At 45.0% G+C, this 22,629-nt stretch overlaps 1 protein-coding gene across 1 annotated transcript in view; it reads left to right on the plus strand.

Moving 5' to 3' along the window:
- Positions 1–238: 238 nt before the first annotated feature.
- Positions 239–22,629, plus strand: part of PLAAT1 (phospholipase A and acyltransferase 1) — an 82,152-nt gene continuing 59,761 nt past the window's right edge. The window contains exon 1 of the mRNA XM_077292925.1: positions 239–333. The gene's annotated coding sequence lies outside the window, so the exon portion shown is untranslated. The remainder of the gene's footprint in view (positions 334–22,629) is intronic.

A 22,629-nucleotide genomic window follows, 5' to 3' on the forward strand; every position in this document is an offset into this window, starting at 1 on the left:
TGACAGCGCTCCATGCACTCAGACAGAAGCCCTGCTATCTGCATTACATGCCAAACAATCAACAAGGGGGTGAGCTGACTTTTTGTTTTTATATGTGCCACCCCTCACATGACTGGGGGTCACGCTATATCCAGAAGCAGCTCTTTTGCCTAGATGTATAAGCATCCCTGGCTTCTGATTGGCTATTGGGCAGCATCTAATTTGCAGAACAATTCCTGCTGCTGCGCATGACAAGGAGGGGTTGTAGCCATAAGGTGTGAGCAAGCACCTGTCTCTCAGGAGAGCGCAGCTCCTGTACATGGACCACAGGGATGACATGCTCAGCACACACCGGTAAGTAACACTACAATGCCAGCTGCCGAGAATGTTTGAGGGTGATGATCATTTAGAGAAGAATGAATGAGAGCTGCTGAGGAGCTACAAATACAGAAGAGGCAACCCAACCTGTATGAGACTTCCTAAGCTATCTAGGTTAATATTTTGTTGCTCCCTATTCCAGGCTAGCTGAGGCATAGTTTGAAAAATGGCAACCAGGGCATGTGCCACAAGTGCTGAGTGCCAGGATGAGCGCAACAAGTAAACTCTTGGCTTCGGTCAGACACATTAGATACAAGGGTAGGGAAATAAACTGAACCTTTGAACTAGATGAAACAAAGCCGAGCTGAAGCTTTTATGGTGAGCAGATTGAACATGCTCACACATTAAATACTTGAGGTATCCAAACATTTAGGCCGGCTTCACACTTAGCGTAGGGAAATACGGTCCGTATTTTACAGGCGTAATATGCAGAAATGATCCCAAAACAGTGATCTGTATGTCATCCGTAGGCAGGGTGTGTCTGCGTATTTTACGCATGTTAACCTCCGTATGTAATCCGTATGGCATCCGTACTGCGTTTTTTTCTCGCAATCTTGCAAAATGGACATATAATGGATCCATGCGCTAAAATATTCGTGAAAACATATATACAGTCTATATGTATGTATATATATATATATATATATATATATATATATATGTCATTGAGACACATATACTATATATATATATATATATATATATATATATATATATATATATGTGCAGCGCCCCAGAGTCCTGGTCGTTGCAGTAATGTCGCTCTTCCACCAGGGGGAGTGATGTTACGTCTGATGGTAATAAAGAAGTTCACCTGACCAGGTATCACAGTCACACACTGCACTTCACACTCCAGTCCACCAGGGGGAGCAAAGATTCTATTTACTAGGCCACTCCTCACACACGGGTAAAACAGGTGGGTTGGATAGGAAGTCAGTGAGAAGCTGCCTGGGTTAGACCCAGAGAGGACCTGTCAGGCAGACAGGGGGAGAAGGAGGAACATCTGAGCTGCAGACAGATGATCCCTGTCAGGGGTGGGATCCTGACAGAGGCCAAGCAAGAGATAAAATGTTACGGAGCTGCGCCTGCACTTCATTGCGGCAGCATCCTAAGAAAGGACACGAAGCGAAGTATATTGCGGAGAGTGAGAAACGAAGTCACATCACAAGGAGATAATACCGGGAGGAGTCCTGCCCCAAGATCGGCAGCCTCCTTCTGGGGTGCGTAGCTGGTGGCCGGACCACTGAGGGAGTAATAGGCTATACGCATTACTTCAGAGACCGGCAGGACAGTTGATTCCAAGTTGGCTGCCCGACCTTAATACCTATGAAGACACGGAGGCAAAATGTGGGGAGGGGCGTATCTAGGGTCCCTATAAAATAGCTCCAGGCCTACCCCATCATACGGGTTGTCCTATCTATATCATCTGGGGGACAGAGAGAGAGAGAAAATCATAAACATACACGTCAGTTGTGAGGACTATCCCATGGTGCTCAGCAGGGAGGTACTACAACACACAGGCGCTAGTAGGAAGGCTACTGATTTCCACCTGAATAAGGGAACTCTGGATGTGCCTTCGGACCAGCCGGACTCAGCCTGTCCTGTGAACGGTACTCTGGACTGTGGACTCCGAAGTCTTCAGAAAAAGGTAAAGAGACTGCAACCTTTGTGTCCTCGTTATTCATTGCACCTTACAACGACCACCATCAACACCTATACAACAGGGAAGCCCTGGGGACATACTTCACCTGTGGGAAGGTACACCATCTAGCTGCCATTCCATCACCCCAGTGGACCCCTAGCAGCGTCGGTCACCCTGACCGAATACTACAGGTGGCGTCACAAACACCGTACAAACAACTACACCTTTGAGTGGATGCCCCTCAGAAGGGCCATGGACTGGGTCAGGCCACCGTGACATTCCCAGAACCGAGAGAGATAGACCCGGTACCGAGTACCCCATTGCCCTTACACGTGGGGGCGCTCCATCTTTATATATATATTTATATTTATATTTCATACAGGCTAGATAGCAGAAAAGCAAGTAATTCAATTGCCGGCTTTTGCTATCTCCTTATCAAACTGACAGGATATGAGGCATGGTTTACATACAGTAAACCATTTCATATCCCTTTTTTTTACATTTTCCTCACTAATAATGTTAGTAGAGTCTGTGTGCAGACTTGGGGGCTCTAGCTGTTAAAATAAAGGGTTAAATCATGGAAAAAACTGGCGTGGGCTCCTGCGCAATTTTCTCTGCCAGAGTGGGAAAGCCGGTGACTGAGGGCTGATATTAATAGCTTAGAGAGGGACCATGGTTATTCCCCCCCCCCCCGGCTAAAAACATCTGCCCCCAGCCACCCCAGAAAAGGCGCATCTGTAAGATGCACCTATTCTGGTACTTAGCTACTCTCTTCCCACTCCCCTGTAGCGGTGGGATATGGAGTAATAAAGGATTAATGTCACCCTGCTATTGTAAGGTGACTTAAGCCTGGTTAATAATGGAGAGGTGTCAATGAGACACCTATCCATTATTAATCCAATAATATTAAAGAGTTAATAATACACACACACACATTAAGAATAAAGTATTTTATTGAAATAAAAACACACATGGGGTTATAAAATCTTTGTTATACACTTAATCCACCTGAAGACCCTCGTTCTGTAAAAGAACAAATATAAAAAAGCGACAATATCCCATACCTTTCCGGCACTCAGTCACGTCCCACGCTGTAAATCCATCTGAAGGGGTTAAATAATTTTAAAGCCAGGAGCCTGCTAATGCAGCTGTGCTCCTGACTGTAAAAACTGGGGAATTAATTGAAAGCAGGGGAACATAGCATCGTAGATTTGTGGTGCCGTGCCCCCTGCTGGTATAAACTCATATGAACTCTAGTGTGAGAAAATAGAAAAATTCCCATTCCAGTATTTTTCTCGCCCCCATAGACTTTCATTGGCGGATTTTTTTGCGCAATATGCTGACAAACGCAGCATGCTGCGATTTTCTACGCCCATAAAATACGGCCGAGAAATATACGGCAGATAGGAGCTGCCCCATAGAAAATCATTGGTCCGTGTGCAATGCATAGTTTTTGGACCTCTATGTCCGTAAAACTCTCTAGTGTGACGCCAGCCTTAGGTGTTCATTTTTTTCCAGCTGTTTTTTTAAGTTACATCTGATTCCATGAAATCTGAGGGCAACTTAGAACAATTAGTTTCTCTACAGTCCTGAATGGCAAATCTGTCAAATTATTAGGCAAATGCTAGAGCAGAAAACCGCATTCCTATATAACAATGCAGCTTTGCCGCTCAGGATTCTGGGAATGCTTAGTGAGAACTAGTGATGAGCGAGTATACTCATTGCTCCGGGTTTTCCCGAGCACGCTCGGGTGGTCTCAGAGTATTTGTTAGTGTTCGGAGATATAGGCTATGTGCACACGCTGCAGACTGGTGTGCGGATTTTTCCGCACTGATTTTGATAAATCTGCAGGGCAAAATCACTGCGTTTTTCCTGCGGATTTATCGCGGTTTTACTGCAGATTTACCGCTTTTTTTGTGCGGATTCTTCTGCGGTTTTACACCTGCATTTTTTTAATATGGAGCAGGTGTCAAACCGCTGCGGATTCCGGACAAAGAATTGACATGCTGCGGAAAATAAACCTCTGCGTTTCTGCGCATTTTTTTCCGCAGCATGTGCACAGCGGTTTTTATTTTCGGTTTACATGGTACTGTACACCGCATGGAAAACTGCTGCGGATCCGCAGCGTCAAAAATGCTGCGGATCCACAGTAAAAACCGCAAAGTGTGCACATACTCTTAGTTTTCCTTGCCGCAGCTGAGTGATTTACAGCTACTACCCAGCCTAAGTACATGTGGGGGTTGCCTGGTTGTTAGCTGTCTAGTAGCCGCAAATAATCCAGCTGCTGCAAGGAAAACTTACTACTTACTAAATCTCCAAACACTAACAAATACTCGGAGATCACCCGAGCAACGAGTACACTCGCTCATCACTAGTGACAACACTATGGGTATTGTAGTGGCCACCATATTTTCACCCAGATTTTCCAAAGTAAGATTTGACTAAATAATATTTTCTAGATCTAAAATAAATTAAGGATCTATTATTTGTTTTATTTTTTTTACCTTTAGAAGTGATAAGTAATCTGACTAAATACATGCCATGTGTGAAAGGCCCTATGTGTGTATAAGTGAGTGATGGTCAAGATGGAATAAATGTGTTTTTCATGTTTTCTTTCCTATAGAGAAATCTATAGTAAAACAATGATGGTGGCCCGATTCTAATGCATCGGGTATTCTAGAATATGTATGTAGTCTATTTATGAAGATTTGAGAATAATACAATGAATACCAGGATTCGGCCAGCCGGGCGTGACCAGTTAGCAAAGCGTGGTTCAAATCCCGCGCCAATTCGCGGCCGGACTGCGCCTGTCGCTGATTGTTTGTGGCCGGCTGTGACCAATCAGTGAAGCCAGGGCCAGCTGCAGGTTTTTGAGGACCCCGGGCGAAAAAGTCTCACAGCCCACGTAGCACAAAACACAGCCCATGTAGTATATTGCACAGCCACGTAGTATACAGCATAGCTATGTAGTATATAGCACAGCCCACACAGTATATAACACAGCCCACGCAGTATATAACACAGCCCACGCAGTATATAACACAGCCCACGTAGTATATATCACAGCCCACGTAGTATATAGCACAGCCCATGTAGTATATAGCACAGCCCACACAGTATATAACACAGCCCACGCAGTATATAACACAGCCCACGTAGTATATAACACAGCCCACCTAGTATATAACACAGCCCACGTAGTATATAACACAGCCCACATAGTATATAACACAGCAACGTAGTATATAGCACAGCCACATAGTATATAGCACAGCCACGTAGTATATAACACAGCCACGTAGTATATAGCACAGCCACATAGTATATAGCAGCCACGTAGTATATAACACAGCCACGTAGTATATAGCACAGCTCACACAGTATATAACACAGCCCACATAGTATATAGCACAGCCCACGTAGTATATAGCACAGCCACGTAGTATATAGCATAGCCACATAGTATATAGCACAGCCCATGTAGTATATAGCACAGCCACATAGTATATAGCACAGCCCATGTAGTGTAGAGCACAGCGACATAGTATATAACACAGCCCACACAATATATAACACAGCCCCTGCAGTATGTAACAGCCCACGCAGTATGTAACACAGCTCACATAGTATATAACATAACCCACGTAGTATATAGCAATGTGGGCACCATATGCCTGTTAAAAAAAGAATTCAAATAAAAAATTGTTATATACTCACCTTCCGGTGGCCCCCGGATCCAGCCCAGGCCTCGCGACGCTCTGTTCCTAGTAATGCCTTGTGACAATAACACGTGATGATGTAGCGGTATCGCGAGACCGCTATGTCATCACGGGTCATTGCCACAATGCATTCTTGTGACCAGAGCATCGCGAGGGGCGGGAAAGGCTGCTGCGGACGCCGGAAGGTGAGAATATAATGATTTTTTTTTTGTATTATTATTTTTAAAATTATATGTTTTTACTATTGATGTTGCATAGGCTTTCTGTTGTGTTTGCCTTCAGTACTCACTGTTCACCAAGCTGTCATGGAGGTCCCTTTGGAGATTTTGCATTGGGGCCTATGAGTTTAAAGTTACACCACTGTACGGATACTATACTTGACCTAATCTGCGGTTTCATTTCATTTGAACATAAGTTTCTGTAAGTCCACGTTTACACATTGAGTATTTGGTCAGTATTTTACCTCAGTAAGCCAAAAACAGGAGTGGGACAATCAGAGAAAAAGTATAATAGAAACATGTCACCACTTCTGTATTTATCACCCACTCCTGGTTTTGGCTTATGCATCCTGAGGTAAAAAACTGACCATATACTGTTATAAAATACTGACCAAATACTGTGATAAAATACGGACCAAATACTGAGGTAAAATACTGACTAAATACTGAGGTAAAATACTGACCATATACTGCGATAAAATACTGACCATATACTGCGATAAAATACTGACCAAATACTGAGGTAAAATACTGACCATATACTGCGATAAAATACTGACCAAATACTGAGGTAAAATACTGACCAAATATTGTGATAAAATACCGACCAAATACTGAGGTAAAATACTGGCCAAACACTGAGGTAAAATACTGACCATATACTGTGATAAAATACTGACCAATTACTGAGGTAAAATACTTACCAAATAACTGAGGTAAAATACTGACCAAATACTGAACGTGGTCTGATTCAGATTCATATCGAAGGTGCTTGATCTCTTTCAGACAACTAGTAATTTCAGTCAGTGCATTGTCAATGTGCACAACGGATAGCACACTGCCCAGTGTAATTAATTATTCAAGTGCACATAAGTAGTGGCCCACCTAGAAATAAATGACTGCATGAAGTTTTTTGCTTTTTATGGAGCAGAAGAATGCATGGAAGAGCAGGCAGCTCTAACACTCGCCTGCAATGCAGCTGAGTACATAGAGCTGCACGTGGAATTTGCAGACATGAATTGCTCTAAGGGTATGTGTCCACGTTCAGGAAACGCTGCGTTTTTGATGCAGCGCTGAGCCGCAGGGTCAAAAACGCAGCGTCCAGATGTTACAGCATAGTGGAGGGGATTTCATGAAATCCTGTCTCCACTGTGCAGGAAAAAACGCATGCGTTTTCCCGCGAAAACGCACATGCGGTGCGTTTTTTAAGAATGCAGCATGTTGCTACAATGAGCAAAACACGCAGGAACACTGCAGGTGACCTCAGGTGCATTTTTGGTCAGGATTTTACTTGCATAAAATCCTGACCAAAGCCTGAAGCAAAACTGAACGTGGACACATACCCTTAGACTAGGTGCAGATGACCGTGTATTCTCTCAACTGAGACAGGTTAATTGTGCAAATCACACAGTAATCAAACTCTGATCAAAGTTTAATCAGAGCAGAGTGTGATCCAATTCAGACAGATGAGGAGATAGAGACAAAAATGTCTCCATCTCCTTCATTGGGTGAGTACCCGGAAATCGGACTGCACTCAGATGTCATCTGAGTGCAGTCCAATGGTTTCCACGAACTGATTGACTTGCATGGCTGAGTGTGATCAGAATATTCGCTCTAAGGCCGGGGACACACTTAACGTATAAAAAAACGGTCTGTTTTTCACGGCCGAGAATCGCACAAATGTTTCAAAAACAGTGATCCGTGTGCAGTGCGAGGATGCGATTTCCTCGCATCAAATGATCCGTGTGACATCCGTGTGACATCCGTATGGCATCCGTATGCCGAGATTTTCTCGCAAGCTTGCAAAACCGACATCTAATGGATTTATGTGCTCAAATGTTCGGGAAAACATATATACAGTATATATATATATATATATATATATGTCATTGAGACACATATATATATATTTTGTATTTATATTTCATTCAGCGCGATAACTGTGAAAAGCCAGTAATTCAATTGCCGGCTTTTCATTTCTCCTGCCTAAACCCGACAGGATATGAGACATGGTTTTCATACAGTAAACCATCTCATATCCCCTTTTTTTTTGCATATTCCACACTACTAATGTTAGTAGTGTGTATGTGCAAAATTTGGGTGCTGTAGCTGCTCAAATAAAGGGTTAAATGGTGGCAAAAATTGGTGTGGGCTCCCGCGCAATTTTCTCCGCCAGACTGGTAAAGCCAGTAACTGAGGGCAGATATTAATAGCCAGGAGAGGGTCCATGGTTATTGGCCCCCCCGTGAACTCATATGAACTCGAGCGTGGGAACTTTTCCAAGGCTGCAGTTCATGAGAACATCCACCAGAGGGCGCATCACCGCAACTCAATGTGAGTACAGATCACTCAGATTTCCTTTCATTACCCGGGGATTACAGGCACGAGCGAGTGCATTAGCGCAGCTCATGGCTGTAAAATAATTAACCCCTTCAGATGGATTACCTCGTGGGACGTGACGGGTCATCTGAGGTTATGTATCTTGTGCGTTTATTATTTTGCCAAGCGAGGGTTTGCAAATGGATTGAGAGAGCAATAAAATACTAAAACAACCTGTGTGTTTATTTCATTAAAATAATTTTTAATAATGTGTGTGTGTGTGTTTTTTAACCCTTTCAGACAATTGGATTAATAATGGATAGGTGTCATAATTGACGCCTCTCCATTATTAATCTGGCTTAATGTCACCTTACAATAGCAAGGTGGCATTAACCCTTCATTACCCCATATCCCACCGCTACAGGGAGTGGGAAGAGAGTGGCCAAGTGCCAGAATAGGTGCATCTTCCAGATGTGCCTTTTCTGGGGTGGCTGGGGGCAGATGTTTTTAGCCACGGGGGGGCCAATAACCATGGTACCTCCCTAGGCTATTAATATCTGCCCTTAGTCACTGGCTTTACCACTCTGGCGGAGAAAATTGCGCGGGAGCCCATGCCATTTTTTTCCGCCATTTAACCCTTTATTTGAGCAGCTACAGCGGCCAAATTTTGCACATACACACTACTAACATTAGTAGTGTGGAATATGCAAAAAAAAGGGGGATATGAGATGGTTTACTGTATGTAAACCATGTCTCATATCCTGTCGGGTTTGTGAAGGAGAAATGCAAAGCCGGCAATTGAATTACCGGCTTTTCTATAGAACACCGCTGCGTATTTCTCGCAATGCACACTGCTGGTCCGTGTGTAATCCCATTTATTCTCGCCCCCATAGACTTTCATTGGCGAGTCTCGGCCGAGATACGCTGACAATCGCAGCCTGCTGCGAGTTCCCTCGGATCCGAAATACGGTGGAGAAAATATCGGATGATGGGAGCTGGACCATAGATTAACATTGGGCCGAGTGCTATGCGATTTTTTATCGCATAGCACTCGTCCGTATTACGGTCTAGTGTGACCCCGGCCTAAGGGCTCATTTCCACTGGCGAGGAAAACGGACGAGTGCAATCCGATAAAAAATTGGATTGCACTCGGACCAATGTTATTCAATAGGTGTCTTTTCATTTGCGATTTTTTTCTCTGCCGAAATCGGACTGAGAAAAAAATCACAGCATGCTGCGATTTGCTGCGAGTCTCGGACGAGACTCGCCAATGCAAGTCAATGGGTGCGAGAAAAAAAACGGACGGAATACAGATTAAAAATCACATTGCACTCGCATTACACTCGCATGACAATCGCATACGCTACATCCCTTTTTTCGGTCCAGATTACGGACCGATTTGTCTCTCGCCAGTGGAAATGAGCCCTAACTAGGGCATGCAGCAATTTTGTCCTCAGACTGCGCCAACATCTGACATGTGCACAGTTCCATATATCAACATTGGTCTGAGTTCGATCCAATGTTTTGTTGGATCGCACTTGGACTGAAGTGGTAATACATTTGTCTGCACGAGTGCACTGTGAACAATGCAATTAAATATCCTCATCCCTAGAATACACTCCCCACCAAACTATCGCTCTCTGCTGGCCCAGAAGTATTGACGTCACTAACCTCCAGTGATCAGGGTGAATGAGGCATTAGTATGTTTTTCAGGTATATTGGTATAAGGATCAAACAAGACAGACACTAATATGTCTTTGATACATGCAATAAAAAAAATCCCTATTTATAAAAGTGTGATTATACAGAATTGGGCTGTTCCTTACCTGAGCATTCACCGCTCATACTGGGTATTATCAACTAAAAATACAGAATTTCTGTCGTGTTTGCCTTCAGTGCTCACTGTTCACCATGCTCTAAGCCGTTACCCCTGTTTCCATGGGAATTTTCTGCTTCTATTGTCTAGGCCTCTGTTAATGCAGAGAATGTTCAAGTTGTCAGGTACATGGATCTGTTATTCTGTATCTTTATCTATCATGGAAAAGCCACAGTTGACCTCTAAGATTCCAGAACCTCCTATATTTTGTCAACATTTTACTTTGTCTTTATGATCCCCTCGTGTCTCCAGGAAATTCTATATATATTTCAGGACGATGCAGAAATTGATAGGGAAAGTTCACATGGTGCAAAATGGTGCTTGTGGGGCCCAATGAAAATTTTTTAACAGGGTCTCAGACTGTCAAGGGTCTTTAAAGGGAACCTGTCAAGCAATTCATGCTGCCCAAATCGCAGGCAGCATGAATCAAAGCCTCACTGTTTGATTGGAGCTATTGTATTAGTCTCTTCTGGTCTTTTAGAGAAAATATACTTTGAAGATCACTCGATGGCTCTTCCTATCACTGCTGCAGGTGATTGACAGGTCTCTACTTTGCCTCTAGATAAGAAGAGACCTGTGAATCACCTGGAACAGCGCTGGACCTTCAAAGCCAGAGCGTTGAAGAGAATTATATATTTGGCTGCGTTCAGCCAGGCTACCATTGATGCTGCCGTGGTTTGGGCAGCATGAATCTACTGACCAGTTCCCTTTAATAGCATTGGTCTTCTCAAACAGCCCTTTTGGACCCCAGTATGCTCAAAGGACCATGAACAACTGTAACCCCTGCACCCAGTATCGTTACTTCCCTGGACACAAACAAGTAGCTGCAGTAATATAGACATATTACCTGACCTGAGAGTTGAAGGAGCTCATATTATGCCAATTTATCTTTTTTATTTTACTGCCCCTTCTCTCTTTGTTTTGGAAATATTTGATAAGTGATGAAAATTAAAGTAATTCTGGAATATTAACCCCTTAGTGATCGAGCCAATTTTGACCTTAATGACCAGTCAGATTTTATTAAATCTGACCAGTGTCACTTTATGTGGTAATAACCCTGGAACACTTCAACGGATCCCGGTGATTCTGAGAAAGTTTTCTTGTGACATATTGTACTTCAGAAGAGTTGTAACATTTGTTCAATATTACTTGCGTTTATTTATGAAAATGTCCAAAATGTGGCAAAAATTTCAAAAATGTTGCAAACTTTTAATTCTTATGCCCTTAAATAAGTTATGTCATGCAAAATAGTTAATAAAGGAACTAAAGCAAAGTGGAAGGAAAAAATGAACATTGAACTTTTTTTCACAAAAATTTCAGTTTAGCTCCAAATTTGTTATTTGGGTGCACAACAGATCTCGGAAGGAAAGGAGCACCAATTGACTTTTTAAACGCAAAAATGGCTGGAACTGAAAGCAGACGCCATCTTGCATTTGGAGAGCCCCTGATGTGCCTAAATAAGGCAAACCCCCAACAAGTGACACCTCAAAGAATATATCTAGCTGTATGGTGAGCACCTTGAGCCCCCAGGTGCCTCACAGAAGTTTATAGCATAGAGTTGTGAAAATTAAAAAAATCATATTTTACTCTCAAAAATGCATTTTAGTCTCAATTTTGTTTATTTTTTTTATTTTCACAAGAGTAACAGAAGAAAATGGACCTCAAAATATGTTGTACAATTTCTCCTGAGTATGCCGATACCCCATATGTGGGGGAATAATACTATTTGGGCGCACGGCAGATCTCGGAAGGGAAGGAGCACCGGTTGACTTTTTAAACACAAAAATGGCTGGAATTGATAGCGGACACCATGTCGCGTTTGGAGAGCCCCTGATGTGCCTAAACAGTGGAAACCCCCACCACAAGTGACCCAATTTTTGAAACTAGACCCCTCAAGGAATGTATCCAGATTTGTGATGAGCACCTTAAACCTCCAGGTGCTTCACAGAAGTTTATTACGTACAGCTATGAAAATAAAAAAATCACATTTTACCCACAAAAATGTATTTTTAGCCCAATTTTTTTTACTTTCACAAGGGCAACAGAAGAAAATGGATCCCAAAAATTTGTTGTACAATTTCTTCTGAGTATGCTGATACCCCACATATGGAAGAAAAATATTGTATGGGTGCACGGAAGGGCTTGGAAGGGAAAAAATTATGTTTTGTAATGCAGATTTTGATGGAATGATCTGCGGGTGTCATGTCGTGTTTGGAGAGCCACTGATGTGCCTAAACAAAGAAAATAAACATAACTTACCCCATTTTGGAAACTACACCCCTCAAGGATTTTATCCAGGGGTATAGTGACCATTTTGAACCCACAGGTGCTACACAGAATTTGATCAGGTCGTCATATTGAGAATTAAAAATTTTTTCACAAATGTTCTTTTTGCCACATATTTGTAATTTTCACTATGGATAATAGGATAAAATGCCCACCAAAATTTGTTGAACAATTTGCTCCAAACCTGACTATACCGCATATGTGGTCAAAAACTTCTGCTTGGGCACATGACAGGGCTTGGAAAGGAAAGAGCACTATTTGCCTGGGATAATTGTGAATACTATGTCGCATTTGAAGAAAAAATAACACAGAAAAAAACGCAAGATGGACATAATTTCACACAGAACCCAAAAAATGGTCAGTAGAAAATTTTTGACACCTTTCTCAAATTGTGGATAAACAATTTTGTTTCAAGCTTATGATGCTCATTCGAACTCACCTGTGACAAGTAACAGGTGTGGGCAATATGAAACTCCCACCTGAAACTAGATAAAAAGGGGAGAAGTTGACTCAATCTTTGCATTGTGTGTGTGCCACACTAAGCATTGAGAACAAATGATAATTATCTGAGGACTTAAGAGCAAAAATTGTTGAAAAATACAAAAAAAACAACAAATCTCAAGGTTACAAGTCTGTCTCCAGAGAACTTGATGTTGCTTTGTCCATGTTGCAACATAATCAAGAAGTTTACAACCTTTGGCACTGGAAGTGGACAGCAGAGAAAAATTGATGAAAGATTGCAATGAAGGATAGTCCAAATTGTGGATAAGCAGCCCCAATGAAGTTCCAAAGAAATTCAAGCTGTCCTGCAGGCTCAGGGTGCATCAGTGTCACTGTGAACTATCTGTCAACATTTAAATGAAATTAAATGCTATGGCAGGAGACCAAGGAGATCCACATTGATGAAATCTCATGATTACCAAATGATTTTAGGTCGCATTGTAGTGCCTAGTGACAGAAAGCTGACTTTGCATCCTAAAGGTACCGTCACATTAAGCGACGCTGCAGCGATAGCGACAACGATGTCGATCGCTGCAGCGTCGCTGTTTGATCGCTGGAGAGCTGTCACACAGACCGCTCTCCAGCGACCAACGATGCCGAGGTCCCGGGTAACCAGGGTAAACATCGGGTTGCTAAGCGCAGGGCCGCGCTTAGTAACCCGATGTTTACCCTGGTTACCAGCTTAAAAGTAAAAAAAACAAACAGTACATGCTCACCTGCGCGTCTCCCAGCGTCTGCTTCCTGACACTGACTGAGCTCCGGCCCTAACAGCACAGCGGTGACGTCACCGCTGTGCTTTCACTTTCTCTTTAGGGCCGGATCTCAGTCAGAGCAGGAAGCAGACGCTGGGAGACGCGCAGGTGAGTATGTACTGTTTGTTTTTTTTACTTTTACGCTGGTAACCAGGGTAAACATCGGGTTACTAAGCGCGGCCCTGCGCTTAGTAACCCGATGTTTACCCTGGTTACCAGTGTAAAATATCGCTGGTATCGTTGCTTTTGGTGTCAAACACAACGATACACGGCGATCGGACGACCAAATAAAGTTCTGGACTTTATTCAGCGACCAGCGACATCACAGCAGGATCCTGATCGCTGCTGCGTGTCAAACTAAACGATATCGCTAGCGAGGACGCTGCAACGTCACGGATCGCTAGCGATATCGTTTAGTGTGACGGTACCTTAAGTCATTGGTCTTTAAGCACGACAATGACCCCAAAAATACTTCAAGAAGCACCCAGAAATGGTTGGAAACAAAGTTCTTGAGAGTTCGGACGTGGTCAGCAATGGGTCCGGGTCTAAATTCCATTGAACATCAGTGGAGAGTTCTTAAAATTGCTCTTGGGTGAAGGCACCTTTCAAATATGAGAGACCTGGAGCAATTTGCCAAAAAAGAGTGGTCCAAAATTCCAAGTGAGTGTTGTAAGAAGCTTGATGGTTATAGGATGCGATTGAGCACAATTATTTATTCCAACAATTTTGTCCGGGCCACTTTGGGGTTCGTGTGAAATCATGTCCAAGTTTCCTTTTTTTCCTTCTTTTTTGTTGTTCCAATGCACACAAAGGAAATAAATGTGTATACTAAAATATGTGTAATTGCAATATTTTTTCTGGGAGAAATGTTTTAGTTTCTGGAACAATTTCAAAAGTGAAAATGCTTTCGGACATTATTTTTTGTACCGTTTATTATACGTTGGCCCATTGTCTTGCCTTAAGCTCCGAAAAATTTAGAGTCATAGAATCGTGTGCAAACTTCACCCACAAAATACATCCTGACTCGGGCACTAATGTCAGTCAGGATGTATTCTTTCATTGCATGCGCTTCAGTGTTCAGTGATGAATGCTGCATTCACATGCAATCAAGAAGAAAATAAAGAGCCGGTGGCCGAAAAAACCTAGCTGCCAGCCCAAGCACTGCGACCCCCCAAAATCTGCCTGGGGGTTTAAAAAAAAAAAGTCATCCCAGGGCCGTAAATAGCCCGCGGGCCTGAGGTTCCCCACTACTGCATTAGACAATGGTAGTGCATGCTGAGAAGTGATGGACAGTAAGTTCCCATACCAATTGTGCTGGCAGAAGTCTGATAAAGAGACATTATCCATTTATTAAAAATGAATGATAAGTTACAGAGCTTCAAGATTAACTGTGCTTTTACATAACTTATTTTCAGAATAAGGTGTCCTGTGTAGGTACATGATAAATAATACAATTTCTGGCCATTATGTGACTATTTACTGCATTCTCACCAGTTTTCCCTTTTGCAATCTCTATCTGCAATTTACAATTCACTGAGAGCTGGGAGTAGGGATTAGCTGCTGTGATTTCTCTGTGGAATGCCCAACACAGAGAGTTCCTGAATCTCAAGCTTAATTATAAGCACCCAAAGTAGCTGTAACTTGTAGCGGCAGATTATTCTTGACTTCAAAGATTCTCGCTCCTCCATACTAAAAGTGTTACCTGGATGGTGGCATCCCAAAAATAAGAACCTTACCAATAAGACACAAGCTAAGTATTGTGGATCAATAAAACAGGTTGGCCAACTTTTTTTTATTGCAATGCTTAAGTGGTGCTGTAGCGCCCCCACCGCCGCAGGGCCGAGGGGTACCCGGTACCGGGCCTCTGAGTCTCTGCTCCTAGGGTTGTCACGGCGGCTAGGCCCCTGTCCGTGACCCTGCCGTGGGGCGCACAGTCAATGCTAGGTGTGGATGTTGGTGGTGTAGTTGTGGGGTGCAGGTCGCGGTCAATAACGAGGACACCAGGTTGCAGTCTCTTTACCTCTTTACTGGAGATCTCTGAGTCCTCAGTCCAGAATATGGTTCACCAGGCTGCGCAAGTCCGGCCGGTCCAATGGCACCTCCAGAGTTCACTTCACAGGTGGAAATCGGTGCCTTCCTTCTTAGCGCTATGTGTTGTAGTCCTTCCCTGCTATGCTTACGGAAAGTACCCCACAACCGTTGTGTCTGTTTCTTAAGTTCCCTCACAACTCGATTAAATGATGTTCTTCTAATCTTCCGTCCCTTCCTGATGTTACAGTTAGAACGGCACCCGTTTGTCGGGTAGGCCTGGAGTTCTTCCGGGACCCTACAGACGCCCCTCTCCCGCGATTGCCTCCCAAGACTTCATAGGTGATATGTGTTAGACAGCCCGCCTTAAACTGACTGTCCTGCCGCTGTTTAGAGTATTGCTTGAAGCTGATTATTGTAATACTCCCTCGGCGTTCCGGCCACCGGTAGTGCGCCTCAGTAGGATGTTGCTCCGGTCTTACAGCACGACCTCTACTGGTATTCTCCTATTGCTTGATCTCGTTTCTCACTCAGCACAATCTATCTCGCTTCTAGTCCTTTCTTGGGTCCCGCCGCTTCCCGGAGCTGGCGCGGACCCGTTACGTTCTTTTCAATGCCAAGCCTCTGTCAGGATCCCACCCCTGACAGAGACCCTACTGTCTCTTCCTCCACAACACCCTCTGCCACTAGGTGTTGCTTCGTCCAATCCAGTCAGCTTTCTGATCTAACTTCCTGCCAGACCCCCAGTTTACCCACTATGGTGGGGAGTGGCCTAATGAATTACACCCTTAGCTCCCCCCGGAGGCCCAGCTGTGAAATGTATTGGTGTCTGTGATACCTGATCAGATGAACTCCTTCAGTGCCATCGGACGCACCGTAGCTCCCCATAGTGGCGGAGCCACAGTACTGCAACGACCAGGACTCTGGGGCGCTGCACTCCCCCCTGGTTAAACACAGTACTCCGGGACTGGGAAGAAAACAACAATACAAGTTAGCAAAAAGACATACAATTTTGTTGAGTGCAATAACAATAAGCATATTTGAACAGAGCTTCCCTTTATGGGAGGTGAGGACACTTGAACGTTACAAACATGGTTAACATTATAAATTACAGGTTATAAATAACTCCTGTTACCCAACCGGGTATTCTACTAAGTGCAAAATTGTTGAACAATAATTTAACTTTGCCTTTAAGGACATACACTCTTAATCCACTAAAGACCTTCCTATAATCACATTATAAGGCATTTTAACTTTCTCATTCTCCTTCTTTAAATCTGCAGGACCGCCTGTCCTATCGGCACCAGACCTACTGCCTCTCCTTTCTGTTACAGGACCGCCCCGTTCAGCCAGGGCCTACTGCCTTTTCAACTACTATACACAGTATAGAACATAACATTACTTTCAGTTTAAGAGCACTGAGCCATCTCTACATGACTCCTATGAGGACTCAGGGTTTACCTTCTATCCTAACTTTCTATCAGCATTATCAAAACATTTTCTATCGAACATTAAGCCTTCTCATTATCTTTCTTCCTTTCTTGCATGCTGGACACCCCATCTATCTCTACGGGGCCCACTGCATCCTTCTTCTATCTTTCACCTTTTATTTCTCAGAGCACATCATCAGTATTCCTTCACATTTAACTAATTAAACACATATAACTTTTCTCATATAAACATTATCATCACTTTTTCTCTCATTGACATTATTGCTATTTATCTTAAAGCAATATCACAGTTTAAACGTAACAAATGAACATCCCCTTTAAGAGGGGACCAAGTCTCTAGGAGGTAGCGTATCTTCTCAAACTACCAGTCCATACTCAGTAAAGGTTCCAGTGCGGTATCTTCGCAAAGAGTCTTTCTTTAAGTAAAACCAGTAGGGAGCGCCTTTAATAAGGTGCAAACTATATACAAAAAGTTCGGATCATGCACTGTTCATGATTTCACAGTTTTTTGAAGTAACGTAGAAAAAATAGAAAATAACCAAAAACAATAGGGATCCCGGGTAAACAAAGGGATCCCTTTAAGAGTTAACCCTTTACGGGTATAGCAACAAAGTAGTGGAACAGTAACTATTTACAGATTCAGGGTATCGAGGTTTATTCTTCTAAGTCTGGGGGCGGTCTTTGTCCCCCAGCCAACGTGGCACCCGTACTGGTAGTTGGTCTCTCAGATGCCATCAGATCAGTCGGTGCCTGGATTTGAAGGCTAATCCTGCTTGCGAGTTCGGTAGCCGCTACAAGACGTACCGTGGTGATGGGGATGAGGTCCGGCAGATCGGGATCAGTCATGATCGGGACAACGGGACAACAGGGGGCGCTCTCTCAGGCTCACACCGTCGCACGTTCCGGGCACACCATCCTTGTGCACTCCGATGGCGGGTGTAAGTCACCTGATCCCCTCTTTGTAACGGATCACCATTTCGACTGCAGCAGGGGGTCTTCACATTATAGCTAGTGACAAAGACATCTGTTGGTAGCCCCGGTTCCTGTATGGAGCCCCATCCCCTCTTCGGGTGGTAGGCCAGTACAGTTCCCCGCTTTACCACGTCTTTCCTGCCGGGAGCAGACTTCTTACGTTGCGTGTCAGGTGGTTCGGTCTCGTCCCGATCTTTCCAGTGTTGGATCAGACATTGCTTATACTGCTCCCAGGTAAGTACCGCAAGGGTGAGGCCATCCTCCCGGGTCCCATCCGGCCCTGTCCAGGGGGTGTCCCACCGAAGGATCACCCCGTCTAGGCCCACACCTATGGGTTCTCCCACCTTGGTTGGTAGCAGCGGCACTAGCTTCCCCATCGCGTTGGAGGTGAGGATAACCCGCTCCACCAAGAAGGAACGATCATTGCCGGGGTGGGGAGCGGTCACGGGAGTGGGATCGATCAGGGGAGCCGGATCGGTTGGGAGAGCAGAATCGGCCAGGGGAGTAGGGATGTCGTCCATACCTGCGCCTGATGTGATTCCACCGATGTCGCTCAGGTCCGTTGACGAGGACACTGGAATCAGCTGCAGCCCGGACCGCGGCTCCTCCGGAGTCATCTCTTGACGTAACTCCGCCCTCCATGATTCCGTGACTAGGATAGGCAGGCCCGGCTCCTCCACTGGTTTCTCCAAGGAGTCCAGGTCCCTCACCAGCGGTGGACGCGAGTCCTCTTCTGATGGGTGAGGACAAACCGGGATCACCTCGCCGTTGTTCGGGCACCTGCTGTTCATCGTCGCTGTCCGGCATTCGGCGGCAATGCATGCATCTGACTCTGCCATTTCTCCAAGGTTGAGGTGCTCCTTCACCTCGTTCCCGCCATCGCAAGTCAGTGGGTGGTTCTCTGCCTTGAGGCAGTTCATCGCTTTGCAACAAGAGGCGCAGGGGGCGATCACCGTTTCTGGCGCCACTTTGGTAGTCTCCTCCCATGGCACGCCCTCCTGCTTCTCTGGCAATGGCGGCGTTTTTTGGCGGGAACTTTTGGCGGTAAATGGCGCAGCACAGTCTTTGCAATAAAGAACAGTCCAAGCACAACAAATTACAGTTCCAAGGCACACATGACCTGATTCTTCAGGCTTAAGTAGATCCTGTTCGTGACGCCAAGTTGTAGCGCCCCCACCGCCGCAGGGCCGAGGGGTACCCGGTACCGGGCCTCTGAGTCTCTGCTCCTAGGGTTGTCACGGCGGCTAGGCCCCGGTCCGTGACCCTGCCGTGGGGCGCACAGTCAATGCTAGGTGTGGATGTTGGTGGTGTAGTTGTGGGGTGCAGGTCGCGGTCAATAACGAGGACACCAGGTTGCAGTCTCTTTACCTCTTTACTGGAGATCTCTGAGTCCTCAGTCCAGAATATGGTTCACCAGGCTGCGCAAGTCCGGCCGGTCCAATGGCACCTCCAGAGTTCACTTCACAGGTGGAAATCGGTGCCTTCCTTCTTAGCGCTATGTGTTGTAGTCCTTCCCTGCTATGCTTACGGAAAGTACCCCACAACCGTTGTGTCTGTTTCTTAAGTTCCCTCACAACTCGATTAAATGATGTTCTTCTAATCTTCCGTCCCTTCCTGATGTTACAGTTAGAACGGCACCCGTTTGTCGGGTAGGCCTGGAGTTCTTCCGGGACCCTAGAGATGCCCCTCTCCCGCGATTGCCTCCCAAGACTTCATAGGTGATATGTGTTAGACAGCCCACCTTAAACTGACTGTCCTGCCGCTGTTTAGAGTATTGCTTGAAGCTGATTATTGTAATACTCCCTCGGCGTTCCGGCCACCGGTAGTGCGCCTCAGTAGGATGTTGCTCCGGTCTTACAGCACGACCCCTACTGGTATTCTCCTATTGCTTGATCTCGTTTCTCACTCAGCACAATCTATCTCGCTTCTAGTCCTTTCTTGGGTCCCGCCGCTTCCCGGAGCTGGCGCGGACCCGTTACGTTCTTTTCAATGCCAAGCCTCTGTCAGGATCCCACCCCTGACAGAGACCCTACTGTCTCTTCCTCCACAACACCCTCTGCCACTAGGTGTTGCTTCGTCCAATCCAGTCAGCTTTCTGATCTAACTTCCTGCCAGACCCCCAGTTTACCCACTATGGTGGGGAGTGGCCTAATGAATAGCACCCTTAGCTCCCCCCGGAGGCCCAGCTGTGAAATGTATTGGTGTCTGTGATACCTGATCAGATGAACTCCTTCAGTGCCATCGGACGCACCGTAGCTCCCCATAGTGGCGGAGCCACAGTACTGCAACGACCAGGACTCTGGGGCGCTGCAGTGCCACTAATCTTAGCTCCCTGCTCCAAGTATCATACTTACCAGCCATCATCTTTTTCTTTTGTCTGTGGCACTCTGGTGAGTCTTCTGCATGTTATGACCAGTGATTGCTAGGCAGAATGGAATTCACAACTCAGTGTAAGACTATGAGTTCCAGAACAGGGTCAGAAAGAGACTCTCATAGACTTACATTGAGAACTTGCGATCATTACCTCTAACTTCCAGACAGCCAGAAGTTCCTGTCACAAGATGCCGGTAAGTATAATACTAGGTCAGGTAACTTAAGGCCCCGTCTCACATAGCGATTTACCAACGATCACGACCAGCGATACGACCTGGCCGTGATCGTTGGTAAGTCGCTGTGTGGTCGCTGGGGAGCTGTCACACAGACAGCTCTCTCCAGCGATCAACGATCAGGGGAACGACTTCGGCATCGTTGAAACTGTCTTCAACGATGCCGAAGTCCCCCTGCAGCACCCGGTAACCAGGGTAAACATCGGGTTACTAAGCGCAGGGCCGCGCTTAGTAACCCGATGTTTACCCTGGTTACCAAAAAAAACAAACAGTACATACTCGCCTTTCGGTGTCCAGGTCCCTTGCCGTCTGCTTCCTGCTCTCTGACTGAGCCGCCGTACAGCGAGAGCAGAGCGCAGCGGTGACGTCACTGCTGTGCTCTCACTTCTCACTGTACGGCCGGGAGTCAGTGAGAGCAGGAAGCGGACGGCAAGGGACCTGACGGACATCAGAAGGCGAGTATGTACTGTTTGTTTTTTTTTACATTTACGCTGGTAACCAGGGTAAACATCGGGTTACTAAGCGCGGCCCTGCGCTTAGTAACCCGATGTTTACCCTGGTTACCAGTGAAGACATCGCTGGATCGGTGTCACACACACCGATTCAGCGATGTCAGCGGGGCCTCAACGACCAAAAAAAGGTCCAGGCCATTCCGACACGACCAGCGATCTCGCAGCAGGGGCCTGATCGCTGGTACGTGTCACACATAGCGAGATCGCTATGGAGGTCGCTGTTGCGTCACAAAACTAGTGACTCAGCAGCGATCTCGCTAGCGATCTCGCTATGTGAGACGGGGGCTTAAGATTAGTATCAGCACTCCAGCGCTGAGATAAAATAAAAAACGCTGGAGTCGTGCAAAGCTGGACAAAACTCTATCCGTGCCTAAATCTTGCTTAGGACAGACCAGGTTGACTGAAAAGACCAAGACAGCAGACATAAGGTGGCAATATAGACCATTTTCATTCTATTTATGAGTTTCAGGAAAATGGCCATGCTGGGACATCAGGAAATGAAAAAAAAAACACAACAGAAAATCTCCAAATATTCTCATATCTCACCCTTCATATTTGTAAACCGATATTCGACTTCTAAAATGAGTAAAATGTTTCAAACTTAAATAGCTTGGAAGAAAAAAATGAAGTGGGAGGACGGATGTGCTTCACAAGTCTAGTATGTCCAAAAGTAAGTGAACCCATAACATTCCTCCCCTCTATCTTTATTATGTAAATTTTTTCCTCATGAGCCAGTAGCATAGCTACCGAGGGCCCCTGACCTGGAGAGACCCATCCATTGCTACTGCTACCCTTAAATGTAGCAAATTTAGTGCTAGTATTCTTACAAATTTTTTAAATCAGGGAAATATTATAGGCTATTTATACTGTGGCAGTTGTGCATCAAAATAAAAAAGCCAGACTTGGTTGTTTAGAAACATTGCTATATTACTCCAGCATTGTAACAAGTCCATCTGAGGTGGGCATATCTTCCTGTGATAGTAATTCTTCAAATTGTTTTCCGCAGGCAAATATTAGCCACCATTTATAGTACACCAGTTGTGCATCAAAAGCACACAGCCAGACTTTGTTGGTTAGCAATAGTATTGCAATATTGCTCCTGCATTGTAACAAGTCCATCTGAGGTGGCCACATTTCCTGTGATACTGATCCTGCAAAGTTTTCTTAACAGGGATATATCATACATAATTTAAAATGGTTAAGGCACCTGTTAAGGGACAGGGAAGTAGACGTGGTGTTGATGGTGAGTGCAGAGGCCGAGGCAGTGGGCAAGGTTAAACTGTGCCTGCTGTGGGAGCACAACAAACACACATCATTAGTATCCTGTCCTACTTTGTAGGGGCTCATGGAACACCACTCTTGAAGCAAGACCGAATGTGAAAAGGTTGTT

The sequence above is a fragment of the Ranitomeya variabilis genome, chromosome 2 (assembly GCF_051348905.1).
Source record: "Ranitomeya variabilis isolate aRanVar5 chromosome 2, aRanVar5.hap1, whole genome shotgun sequence".
Taxonomy (NCBI): domain Eukaryota; kingdom Metazoa; phylum Chordata; class Amphibia; order Anura; family Dendrobatidae; genus Ranitomeya; species Ranitomeya variabilis.